Below are 13,257 nucleotides of genomic sequence, written 5' to 3' on the forward strand. Positions count from 1 at the left end.
GCCCACCCACACTTACTCGTCAGTAAGGTAGCATCGATGGCAACTAGTACTCGCCCACAACACACAACTTTATACGGTAGCATGACAATATAAGGCACTAATTCATAACCTGCCCCCCACCAAGTCTACCCATGAAACTTTCGATACAAATGACATCAATGTCACAAACGATCATAGCCAAAAGCAATGTGAGAACCAGGCATCTATGAGAGTTGGAATATAGTACAAGGACGTTCTAGACCATCCTGGCCAATCACAAACTCTGACAATAATGTCATAGGCACCATTATGCTTAAGGCCTCAAATCCTCAATACAACAAAACCAACAACTCCAATGTCTCAAAATACTCTTATTAACAACATCAATTAAGAATCCAAAGCCCGATAAGCAAATCAACGCCTACTAAAATCAAAACAAACCTGACAATAAGACATTTTATCGAAAGTCCTTCATTTCTCCCCGAAACAAATCAACTACAAGACTACACTGTAATCAGACATCGGATCCACATCTCGTTCATGGATAACTAAATGCTCGAAATGCAAGTCCACCAAGTAGCACACATATCATAATCTCGACGAACGAGGTCACAAAACGAGTCTCTCAAAATCGTGCTTGGCAACACCAAGCTAAATCAAAATTACTCAATTTCGATCCACAACCAATCATCGAAACTACGATTCCTCAAAACTACGCCTAGCCATCACTAGGACGAGAAAACTCCACAAACAAGCCATATCCAATAGCGATCCTCCAAAACTTCTCCTAAGAGTCAACCACATCCTGGCTCCAAAACGGTAACAGTCTCCAAAAGACATTCTCAAAAGAGCATCGAGCTCACCTCACGAATCAAATAGATCCTCAATGATATGGACACAAGTCCCCGAAAAATGATCTCACACCAAACCATTCACTCTGAGCACCACAACTCCGTCAACAACCACGGTAAAACTCCCCAAAGGAAGACACGAAGGAAAGGAACCACCAGTCCTAAGAAAGACAACACCACGACTTCATTTCTGAAATGAAAGACAACAAGGTCAAAGACTTCACCCCCTACACGGAAGTAAGTCGACCAAAATCTATCAAATCCTCAGCAAGGACTCAAGACAACGATAGTCATCCTTACGGAACCAGCCAACCCCAAAGTTGTGCACAACGTAACGAAGAAAAGAGACTCACTCCTTATGAAGTCCCTTACTTGAACCAAGAAAAGAGAAGAAATCCTATTCTCGCACAAGTATCGATATGACAAACACGAAAATGGAGCATCCTTCCCACCTTAGGGAAGTGGATAGCCCAAGACAAAACAACTGTGACAACTCCTCTTCAAGGAATCTCATAAGGAAACCCTTACGGAAACCCACATACACACTACGTGCAACCGAGGGGAAACAAAAGGGAAAAAGTAAACATGGAAGTCATGCAAATAACAAGGAAATGCAACTACCAAGAAAGTAATTCTACTCATATAGATAAAATCAAGGGTACATGCAGCACGTCTCCACGTAAGCACAAAATTATGTCGCTAAAATACAGTAACAACATGGCATCTCTACGCATATAAGGAAGGCATACTAATGTCACACAACAAGAAGGCAAAAGTGGATAGACCTTCACCAGACCTTCACCTACTCACGCATCACAATAACATAAATCTTACTACAAACATGGTAGTAAACGAAACTGCATAAGATAAAAATGATGCAACAATGAACCCTATGGACATCGTGTCCTAGAGTGTCTAGGTAAAAGGAAAGATCAATCCTAGCCATAAACGGACTCCAAAAAAACCAATGCGAAAATAACCTGTCTCAAAACATACGTAAGCCCTTACCACAATGGTAAGATTCTAATAATCCATCTCTGAATCTAAAGGTGACACTACAAGTGACACTAACAATGTGATGTTCTCTTTACCCAAACATCAATCAATCGACTTGATCCCAAAAGCGTCATCACGTAAGGAGAACTCAAAGAAAATGGCAACTATAGTGATACCAACAACAACCAAATCAATCACTACGACAGACCCCCAAAATAACCATCATCATCATCGATCATAAAGACAACGCCTATCAAAACAAAACCAATACTGATTCCATCCGAACTACACTTATAGTTAGCCAGTACGGTAGCATAACAGTGCCATGCAACCGCCCACAACGTACTTGCCCACGAAAATTGTAATCCCAGAGGATTCATCCCGATCGACCAAGGATCCTACGAGGTCCATAACCTCATCATGGCTCAAAACCAACAAATCCAGCACTACGGCAACGCCAAATGACTCACCTCATGAGAGCCTAAACAAAAGGTGTCCATCCACCTACCCCAAAAACCAATGCTAGGTCAACAACAACCTATACCACCACGAGACTGTGACTATAATCACCATCAATCCCAACTCGTGCCTTAAAAACTAATCCCGTGTCATGCCAAATATGCAACACAGTCATGCATATACAATTCTACTCTAGCATACATCACATGTCATGCTCTTTACATAGGAATTAAAATCATGCTTAAACAAACTGCATACTATATATACCACAGAAGCACATAAACATGTTATCAAACCACAACATGTCATCAGGAAGCATATAAACACATAGAGCATGGCAACATAAGCATAATATGTACCCAAACTCGTCGTCTAAGGTATTCAAACCTAGGAGCTCTAATACCACTTGTGACGGCCTAAGTTTTTCAACCCGGTGCGTCAATGATGAACCAAAAATTGACCCGATAATGGATCCAAAATGCGGAAGCAAAAGATAAAACTAAAGTCTCTAGGGATATAAATCATCCCTAAGACACAAGTGTGACCTTCCATGAAGTCACGGAACTCAAAGAAATAACTAAAAGCAAGAGTTAAAATAAAAAGGGTCAAAGGTACCCTATGGCACCAATGACGGCCAAAGGAACGAGATCTAGTTCAAACTAGACTACGTACACCATTGAATAGCTTAAACGAAATGAACAAGGTCCTGTGGGAACAAACAAGCGGAGTTAAAAAGCCTAAGCAACAAACCAAGCAAAACCCACAAGATAACCCCATTTCGATCGGCTGAAATAGAGCTTCGGTCAACCGAAGTGAGCCAAGAGAAGAAGGGAAATGACCCTTCATTTCGGTCGACTGAAATGACAAACCAGTAGACCGGTTTATGGCTCAAGACTAAAAATGGCTTCTGGAATTGAATTTTTACTGTGCAGTTAAATCCCAAAAGAGCATCGGTCGACCGAAACAAACCATCGGTCGACTAAAATAGGTAAAAAATGTGAAAATGAACTTGCTATGCACTAAAACTGAAAAAGAGACTTTAAGTCTCATTTGAATCCCCTAAGGAATGGTCAATTTGCATTAAATGCAAGTGTGTGATGATGTGAACATACATGCAGGTGTAATATGGCATTTTAAACATGCTATAATGGCCCATGGCCTTATTACAAATTATTTACAACATTTGACATGTCAAACCTCCAAGTTAGAAAAATTACATTTCATAGGCAAAACTTAAACATGCTAACACTTACATGTGAACAAGAATGCTTCTAAAGAAACTTCCATTCTGCAATTCACCCAAAGCAAGTACAAATCTCCAATCTTGCATCCTGTACCTAAAATATGCCCCAGTAACTTTGGGGTGAGCAACATAAAGCTACTCGTAGGAAATGAGCATGCATCGACCTAACGTTTTACAATTTTATCACCTTAAGGTGAAACATGTTAAAGGGCTCATGCCACCTAACGTCTATGTCAAGGGTGAGACTCTGGGAGCATCCTAAGCTACCCTGGATCATTTCTAGCATAAATCACATCATTCATGCAATTCAAACGACATAGAAGCATGCTATATACAAGGCAACAAGATATAGATTCTCGAAGTTATCAACTTGAAATCTAAAATATAGAAACAACCAAAGTGGGTCATGCCACCTAACGTCTATGTTCCAATGAATTTATAGGATTGTTCCTAAGCCACATTTGAACAACAAAACATGAATCACAATATCTATGCAATTAACCAACATAGATGCATGCTATACCAAGCAACAAAACATAGATTCTCAAAGTTATCAACTTGAAATCTAAAATACGAGACCAACTAAATATGGCAATTTAGTATAATTATAATTTCTAATACCACACATCAAGACATAGATTCTCTATGTTATCAACTAGAAATCTACAAGTGCGAAGTCAACTAAATATAACAATTTAGTACAATTAGAAATCCTAATACCACACATCAAGACATAGATTCTCAAAGTTATCAATTTGAAATCTAAAAGTGTGAAATCAAAAAAGTGGGAGACTTGGACATCACACTCGGAATTCTGCCAAGACCTCAACGGTTATTCCGGGCATTAACCTGCTGGGAAGACCACCCAAGTGCACACTATCTAAACAGGGAGAACTCATACCTCCCGTACTAGAGCTAAACTCTGGCCATGTCACAATAAAAATGTCCCAAGTGACTCCAAAATAGATAAGTTAACAACTTATATACGTATTAAATGGTACACAAAACTATCTTCATACACAAGTAGGTTGAAACCACACAATACATGTTATAAATCCACAACTACTATAGGATGACAAATGTCGAATCTTCAGAGCGTGATTCGTTACGCGCTATAGCATGGTCATTACATATACCACATGAAAAACTTAATTAGGTCATTAAAACAATAGGATGGAATTTAATTAAATCATGATAATTAAATTCCTAGATTCTAAAACAACATCAAATGGTCCCAATTTAACTTATGCTAGCGTGCAAGTCCTAGTCTTCGCAAATATCACGTTAAAAACTTAATTTAAGCCAATGGACCCATTAAATAGATTTTAATTAATTCTTTTAATTAAAATCTCTAGAATTTAATACTCATCCGAATGCTCTCAAATTAAAGTATGTTAAACAACATGCCATGACTTAATTTAAAAACATATCATAAGTTAATTTCATGCAAGGTACGACCATGAGAATTAAACTTTCACCAAAGATAATTATTAAATAAAAATTCCAATTCTTATTCAACTAATTTCAATTTAATATATGTTAACAAACATATCAAATCCAAGCTTTCTAGCATGCCCCAATTTATGTCTAAGTTATACATTATCATGAGAATTAAATCCTAACCATAGAAATTAATTTAATTAAATTCTAGGACTTAAACAAAAGCATGCATACAAGTTGTATAATCATGGAAAACACTCCATACAACACATAAAATCCTAAAACATCCCATACCTCAATTTGAGATGAAAATCTCAATTCCCCACCGAAAGAATAGTGCTCCGAATCCGACGATACCATGGGGTTTTGTCGGGGACAACACGATGAATAAGAATCCCCAAGAAGCCCCATGAAAATCACAACTTGACTTCAAACCCAAACTCAAAAAATGGTCAGAAATGAGTTCTAATAAGGGTGAAAGAATAGAGCATGGCGAGGGGAACAATAAATGTTAAGGCCGAAGACTTTTCACTTAGGAAAAGTGAATCAAAGGAGGAGAGAGAAAGTGGCAGCTCCATGGGCATCCATGGCTGCCAGCCAAGAGAGGAAGAAGAAGAGAAAAATCTGATTTTTCTTCTTTAAGTCCCCTATTTATAGAAAATCTCAAAAAGTGCCCCGAAAGGGCATGCCGGGTCTGGAAAAGTGGAATTTGAGTAGACGAGCTCAAACGGAAAAACTCCGTGAACAAAAAGGATTCAAAATGAGAAAATATGAACAACGGAAGAAACAGCGTCGAAAACTGAGTTTCGAATAGAGAGATATGCCCTGAACAAGTTTGGCGCAAACCGGGTTCAAAAACTCTAAAACTGGAGAAAAATGACCAGAAGGAAATTCTAAGAGTGCACGACTCGACGAAATTTGAAAATGAATCCCGTACGAGGATCTAGGCTCCAGACGAGGTATTTTTGCAATAACTTTCGTTAATTGCACAATGGCCTCTCCAAAAAGTAAAAACTGCACTAATGGCCAAGAATGAAAATATCTTCCTAAAATATTTTCTTAAAAACCCCTGAAATAAAATATCTTCAAAAGATATTTATAAAAAATACCCCAAGAAAAGAAAAAAAATCTGAAAAACTATGCCTCCATGCCCCTATTGACACTAGGAGCAAACAGAGTACTTCCTTACAAAATTAAAGATACGTATTTCGTGGAAACCACTTAGAATGAAGATATGTGAAGTCAAAAACCAACTCCGAACACAAGGAGTCAAGTTATACCAACAAAGTGACAAACAGGGAAAAGACAAAATAAGGAAAAAGACGAAAAGTGAATAGTGTCCAAAAAGTGAAAAATATGAAAATGACTCGGTCCTCAAAGAAAGTTGTCAATCCAAAGAAAAGAATCTCAGAAACCATTTCCGAGCACTCAAGACGACACTAAGTGACGAGAAACCAAACTTAGAAAAGAAAAATCAACGGAAAAAAAAAATAAATCCGTAAAAATCTGAGAAAAAGAAAGGAAGGAAGAAGACCGGGTCATTACAGAGTATTGATAAGTGCTGAATACTGTATATTCAGGCGCCCTAAATTACATTAACAAAGTCCATTAATTGATTATTTTATGTAGATTAACTCCATTTGCATGTTTTTGCGCATTTTCAGGTTAAAGTGCAAAAAGGAAGCAAAAATGATGCCTTGTGGAATTATGAACAAAAAGGGTGCCAATTCTGAATTTCTGGCAGCGGTAGAAACTGACTTTTGTCGCCATTTTTGACCTAGAAAACTCAAGAACTGGACTACCCATAACATGAAAGATTTAGAGCTCTGAATCAACTTTCCAAATCCTCAAGCGGTTCGTCATTCGGAGTTCAGAACAGAGAGTTATGATCTTCTTAACAGAGGTGCACAGAACTGCCTGGCAGCACTGAAGTACTGCCTTTCTCCCCATTTTCGACCAACCAGACTTGAGAATTAGGTCTTCATCAAAACATGAAGTTTTTGAAGCACTGAAATAGCTCTCCAAATCTTCAAACAGATCATCATTCGGAGTTCGGGGCACAAAGTTATAGCAGTTTTACCAAAGTAGGTCAGTGCTGAGCAAGAAGAGCATGTTGCACATTGCACTAATTTAGAGTGCTCGAGACCACTCTTCGAGTGCTCGAAAATCAGCCAGATTGCAGCTCGGAAATGAACCCCTCTTCAGCCCACTTGTGCATTGGTTTCCACATTTCCACCCTCCTTCTTTATGGAGTGGTTGGGAATGTCTTTGGAGGAGAGAGAGAGCTTAGTTGATAGCTATAAGGCAACTAAGGGCCACATGCATCCTATCCTTGAATTCTACAAGATTAGAGGAGAGAGAAGAGAGCAAGAAAGAGAGTTCTTCAAGCTTGAAGAAGGGAGCACGAAAATGGAGGAGGTCTTCAAACTTCTTCTTCATTCTAAGGCTCCGATGGGTAACTAACTCTTCTTCTAGGGAGGTGATGAAGTCCCTCCCTTGTAAGCATGTTCTAGTCTAGATTTTATTTTGGGATTTCAATGTATAACCTATGGTCTTTTCATGGTCTAGAACATTTTGCTTCTTGTAATGGATCTTCATGTATTTTAATGATTATTGTTGAATTAATTATTTATCTTAGATGGTTTATTCTTTTAATCATAGTGCTTGCACTCTCATGGTGACAATGGTAGTGGGATCATGGAATAGTTTTAATGGCATGAAGTTGGAGAACTTTGATAGTCCATTGCTTAGGTTCCCCCTTTGATGGTCTATTCTTGATTCCTAACTTTATGTGCTTTTATCATTCAATTAAGGGCTTGATAATCTTTGGCTTAGGGAGCATGTTGAAGACTACACCCTAGTTTAGGTAGTTTAAGCATGTATTTCTTTGATGGATTATTCTTGTTTTTGATTCAATGAACCTCTTGAGGATATTATAGCAACCAAGGGTTGTTATGTATCATGACCATCGTTTATGTTGATTTCCCGAATTTAAATTTAGCCTAGCATGTGTATAGGGATGGAGACGGATTCACTTCCTTAGTTTTTCTTACTCGTATCTTATCTCGCTTCAATTATTGCAAGTTTCTATTTCATGCACTTCACATATTCAATTTAGTGACAAACAAACAACTCCTTATTTCCCCTTCATCATTCTAAGAACGATTCTAGACATTTAGGTTGCCTTAGACTAGCGCAGTCCCAGTGGTTCGACTTACCCGACCAATAGCCCTATTTTACAATGATTCGTGCTATTGCGAAGGTTGATGTATGATTGACCAACCGATTAATTTTTGGCGCCGTTGCCGGGGATTTGCATACGGTTTAGCAACCAAAGTTTAGGGTTAATTTTAGTTTGATTGTTAATATTGTGTCTTGTGAATATTCCTTGTGTGTTTTGATCATCTTCGTGTAGTAAGATTCTAGGGACTCGAAGCTCGCCGTGGAATTGCTAGCAAATTGTAAGTCTAGAAGACCCCAGGTAAGTCTCGTGACTTCTAGTTTCGAATTGTGGATACAGTACCTGTGTTAATTTTAGAAGTAGTTAATTTAGTTGTGAAGCCTTTGTAGAGGCTATTATCTTGTTTAATTTCGTGTACAAGCATCGGTCCTTGTCGTGGCCATTTATTTTCTGTCTTGATAATTGAGGAGAAAGGGAACATCGTATGTGGAGTATTGATGATGAATTGTGTTGTTGAATATATACTTTGTTGTTGATGTTTGGCCGTAGGTCACTCTCTCTACCCACACTTGACTCGCCTATTGATATAAATTCACTTGAAATAACTCTTAGACGGAACCTTAGGGAACCCACTCTTACAAGGGATCTTGAAACTGAATTCAATACAATGGGGGATAACGTAGGAAATTCGGGGAATGAAAGGGCTGAAATTCCTAATGTAGAACCAATGACTCTTTGAGATCATTTCATTCCTACCACCTATGCTTCTCCTTCTTGCATAGTAATGCCAAACATAGATGCAGCTCAATATGAGATCAAATCAAGCACCATCCAAATGCTTCCATCATTTCATGGCTTTGATAATGAAGATCCATATAAGCATCTTGATGAGTTCCTTGAAATCTGTTCGACCATCCGGTTGAGAGGTTTTCCGGATAATGCACTTCATCTCCATCTTTTCCCATTCTCCCTAAAGGATAGGGCAAAATATTGGTTGAACTCCCTCGCTCCCAATTCCATTACTTCTTGGGCTCAATTGCAACAAGAATTCCTTAAGAAGTATTATCCGGTGAGTAAAACCAACCAAATGAGGCGTTCCATTCTAAGTTTTTCTCAAGTTGATGGAGAACAACTCCATGAGACTTGGGAAAGGCTACAAGATCTTCTTCGAAAATGTCCTCATCATTTGATCCCAAAATGGCAATTAGTGCAAGCTTTCTATGCCGGCTTGACCGAAACCCATAGATTCATGGTTGATTCTTCTTGTGGTGGGATGTTCATGTCCAAGAATGCGGATGAGGCTTGGACCCTACTTGAGAATTTAAGCAAAAATTCACTTCAACATAATTCTCGTAGGGCTCCGACCGCAACCATTGCAAAGAACACCAACCCTTGTCAACCAAAATCAATAAGGGAGGAATCATCTCAAGTGGATGCCATCGCTCATAAATTCTACCAATTGATGGCACCACATCTTCCTCCTTCATTGTCTCAAAATTCGGCAAGTTCAGTTTGTGCTTCATGTACTAGTCCATTCCATCTCTCGGAAGATTGCCCCACACTGGAGCAATTTCCCAATCCCAACCAAGAGCAAGCTAATGCCATGTTCTCGCGGCCCGGGAATAATCCATATTCCAACACCTACAATCTGGGTTGGCGAGATCATCCGAATTTCTCGTGGCGGCAACAAGCCCCACAAAATTTCCAATTCCAAAACCAAGGGCGGCAAAATCAGCCCTCTTCTCAATATTAAGGTAGACCTTTCCAAGCCTCTTCAAGCTACCGTCCTCCTTACAATCCAAATGTCTCCAATCAACCTCCTGTGTAACCAACTGATGAGATAGTAGCTGCAAACAAGCAAATGATGGAATCATTAAATAAGCAAATAATAGATGCCAACAAGTACCTCTTGACATCCTTGCAGCCTACTCTCCAAATGGTTCACTCTCATACTCAATCCATAGCTAATCTCGAAACTCAAGTGGGCCAAATAGCTAACTCGGTGAATCAATTGCTTCAAAAGGACAAGGGCAAGCTTCCCTCTCAACCTTTTGAAAATCCTAGAGGAATGCATGTAATTGATGACACCCCTCCACCGAGTGGGCCGACTCATGAACAAGTTCAAGCTATCACCACCCTTCGGAGTGGTAGAGTGGTTGACAACAAGGTTGATGGAGACACAAGTGAGAAAAACCCTCCTTTGAAAAATCCAAATCCAAGCTCTTCAAATCCAAAGTCTTGTCCAAATACCATTCACGGAAATCCCACACATGTCACCCCAAATGTGGAAACTACTTATGAGCCAAGAGCTCCGTTTCCTCAACGTCTTCAAGAGTCGACACATTTTGGGAACAAGAATTGTAAAATTCAAGACATGTGGGAAGTTTTCGAGCAAGTGAAGATTAACTTGCCCCTCTTGGATGCTATCAAGCAAATCCCTCCCTATGCAAAATTTCTTAAAGATTTGTGCACTCAAAAGCGCACTTCTAAAAATCATTTGCCAAAAAAAGTGAGGTTGACTGAAAATGTTAGTGCTATCATTCAGCACAGCACTCCTCCGAAGTATAAGGATCCGGGTGCCCCCACAATCTCTTGCGTCATTGGTGACAGCAAAATCGAGAGGGCCCTCCTTGACTTAGGAGCTAGTGTGAATTTAATTCCATATTCAGTCTACCAACAACTTGGTTTGGGAGATCTTAAGCCGACTTCCGTGGTTTTACAACTTGCCGATAGATCGGTCAAGCATCCACGAGGTTTTCTCGAGGACGTTATCATCAAAGTGGATAAATTCTACTTCCCGGTAGATTTTGTGGTTCTTGATACGGAACCGGTCCATGACCCAAAAAAGCACATTCCCGTGATCCTTGGTAAGCCATTTTTAGCCACTGCTAATGCATCAATTAATTGCCGAACCGGGGTGATGGACATTGCTTTTCGAAACATGCAAGTTAAACTCCATATCTTTCATGCAACTCAACATCCCTCCAATGAGGATGATTGTTTTCTTGTGGATGTCATTGATAAAGTGGTCGAAGAATCTCTCCCGTTCATTCTAAGCAAAGATCCTCTTGAAACTTGCATGTCCCATTTTGACTTCTCAAACTTTGATGTTGATTAAGCCATTCAAGAAGTCAATTCCTTGCTTGATATTAATGCTATCATGGATGTACCTCCTTGGAAAATTCCAAAAGAACCACTTCCCCAACTTTCCACCACTCCTCCGGTCCCATCATTGTTATCTCCGCCACAACTTGAGCTTAAGCCGCTCCCGGCCCATCTCAAGTATGTGTTCCTTGGTCCAAAGCAAACCCTTCCGATCATTATTGCCTCGGACCTTCAAAAAGACCAAGAGACCAACCTTTTAGCCGTACTCCAAGAGCATAAAGAAGCTATTGGTTGGACAGTGGCAGATTTGAAAGGAATTGACCCCTCCATTTGTATGCATCGCATTCATATGGAGGACGACGCAAAGCCTACTAGAGAGGTCCAACGCCGATTAAATCCAAATATGAAGGAAGTGGTCATGAAAGAGGTGATCAAATTGCTAGATGCGGGAATCATCTATCCTATCTCTGATAGCAAGTGGGTGAGCCCCACACAAGTTATCCCCAAGAAATCCGGTCTCACCGTTGTTGAAAATTCAGCGGGTGAGCTCGTGCCACAACGAACCACCACCGGGTGGCGTGTGTGCATTGACTATCGGAAACTTAATTCATCTACTAGGAAGGATCATTTCCCACTCCCATTTATTGATCAAATCCTAGAAAGGTTAGCCGGCCAAAGCTTCTATTGTTTTCTTGATGGTTATTCCGGCTATAACCAAGTGGCAATCGCCCCCCAAGATCAAGAGAAAACAACATTCACATGTCCCTTTGGTACTTTTGCCTATCGACGCATGCCTTTTGGTCTATGCAATGCACCGGCAACGTTCCAAAGGTGCATGATGTCCATATTCTCTGATATGGTTGAAAAGTTCTTGGAAGTTTTCATGGACGATTTTTCCGTATTTGGCTCCTCCTTTGACTTGTGTCTCAAAAATTTATCTCTTGTGCTCCAAAGATGCAAAGAGACGAATCTCATTCTAAGTTGGGAGAAAAGCCACTTCATAGTCCAAGAAGGCATTGTTTTAGGACATGTCATTTCTAAGCGGGGAATCGAGGTAGACAAGGCAAAAGTTGAGTTAATCTCTAATCTTCCTCCTCCGAATTCCGTCCGTCAAATCCGTTCTTTTCTTGGCCATGCCGGATTCTATCGTCGCTTCATCAAAGATTTTAGCAAAATCTCACGGCCCTTGTGTAATCTCTTGGCCAAGGATGTTCCGTTCAATTTTGATGACGCTTGCATGGAAGCTTTCATCAAACTTCGCACTCTCCTCTCATCCGCCCCAATCATGAAACCCCCTAATTAGTCTCTTCCCTTTGAGATCATGTGTGATGCATCCGACTATGCATTAGGGGCGGTTTTGGGCCAACGTGTGGATAAACTTCCGCATGTCATTTATTATGCTAGCGAAACTCTCTGCGATGCCCAATTGAACTACACCACCACTGAAAAAGAATTGCTAGCTGTGGTGTACGCCTTGGATAAATTTCGCTCTTATCTTCTTGGCTCCAAGGTCATCGTCTTTTCAGATCATGCCGCTCTTAGGCATTTGTTAGCGAAAAAGGAGACAAAACCCCATTTAATTCGATGGATCCTCTTACTTCAAGAGTTTGACATTGACATCCGGGACAAAAAAGGGACCGACAATGTTATCGCCGATCATCTCTCTCGCTTACTTATTGAGAAATCTTCAGAATTCGCAGCCATCCGTGATTCCTTTCTTGATGAGCAACTTCTTCAAGTTTCACATTCTACTCTTCCATGGTTTGCGGATATTGTCAATTATCTTGCGGTTGGCAAAATTCCAGCCCATTGGTCCAAACAAGAGAGGGACCGATTTTTCTCCCAAGTCAAGCATTTCTTTTGGGAAGATCCGGAACTATTCAAGTATTGCCCGGACCAAATCATCCGGCGATGCATTCCTGAAACCGAGGCCACAAGCATTCTAAATTTTTGCCATACTCTTGCTTATGGAGGCCATTTTAGTGCCAAAAAGACCGCTAACA

The 13,257-nt window shown here is 40.0% G+C and overlaps 1 pseudogene; it reads left to right on the plus strand.

Moving 5' to 3' along the window:
• Positions 1-13,257, plus strand: part of LOC132277537 (uncharacterized) — a 54,848-nt pseudogene that overhangs the window by 14,519 nt on the left and 27,072 nt on the right.

Source organism: Cornus florida, unplaced genomic scaffold (genome assembly GCF_030987335.1).
Source record: "Cornus florida cultivar Cherokee Brave unplaced genomic scaffold, ASM3098733v1 CherokeeBrave_3.0.0_Hap2_Chr10, whole genome shotgun sequence".
Taxonomy (NCBI): domain Eukaryota; kingdom Viridiplantae; phylum Streptophyta; class Magnoliopsida; order Cornales; family Cornaceae; genus Cornus; species Cornus florida.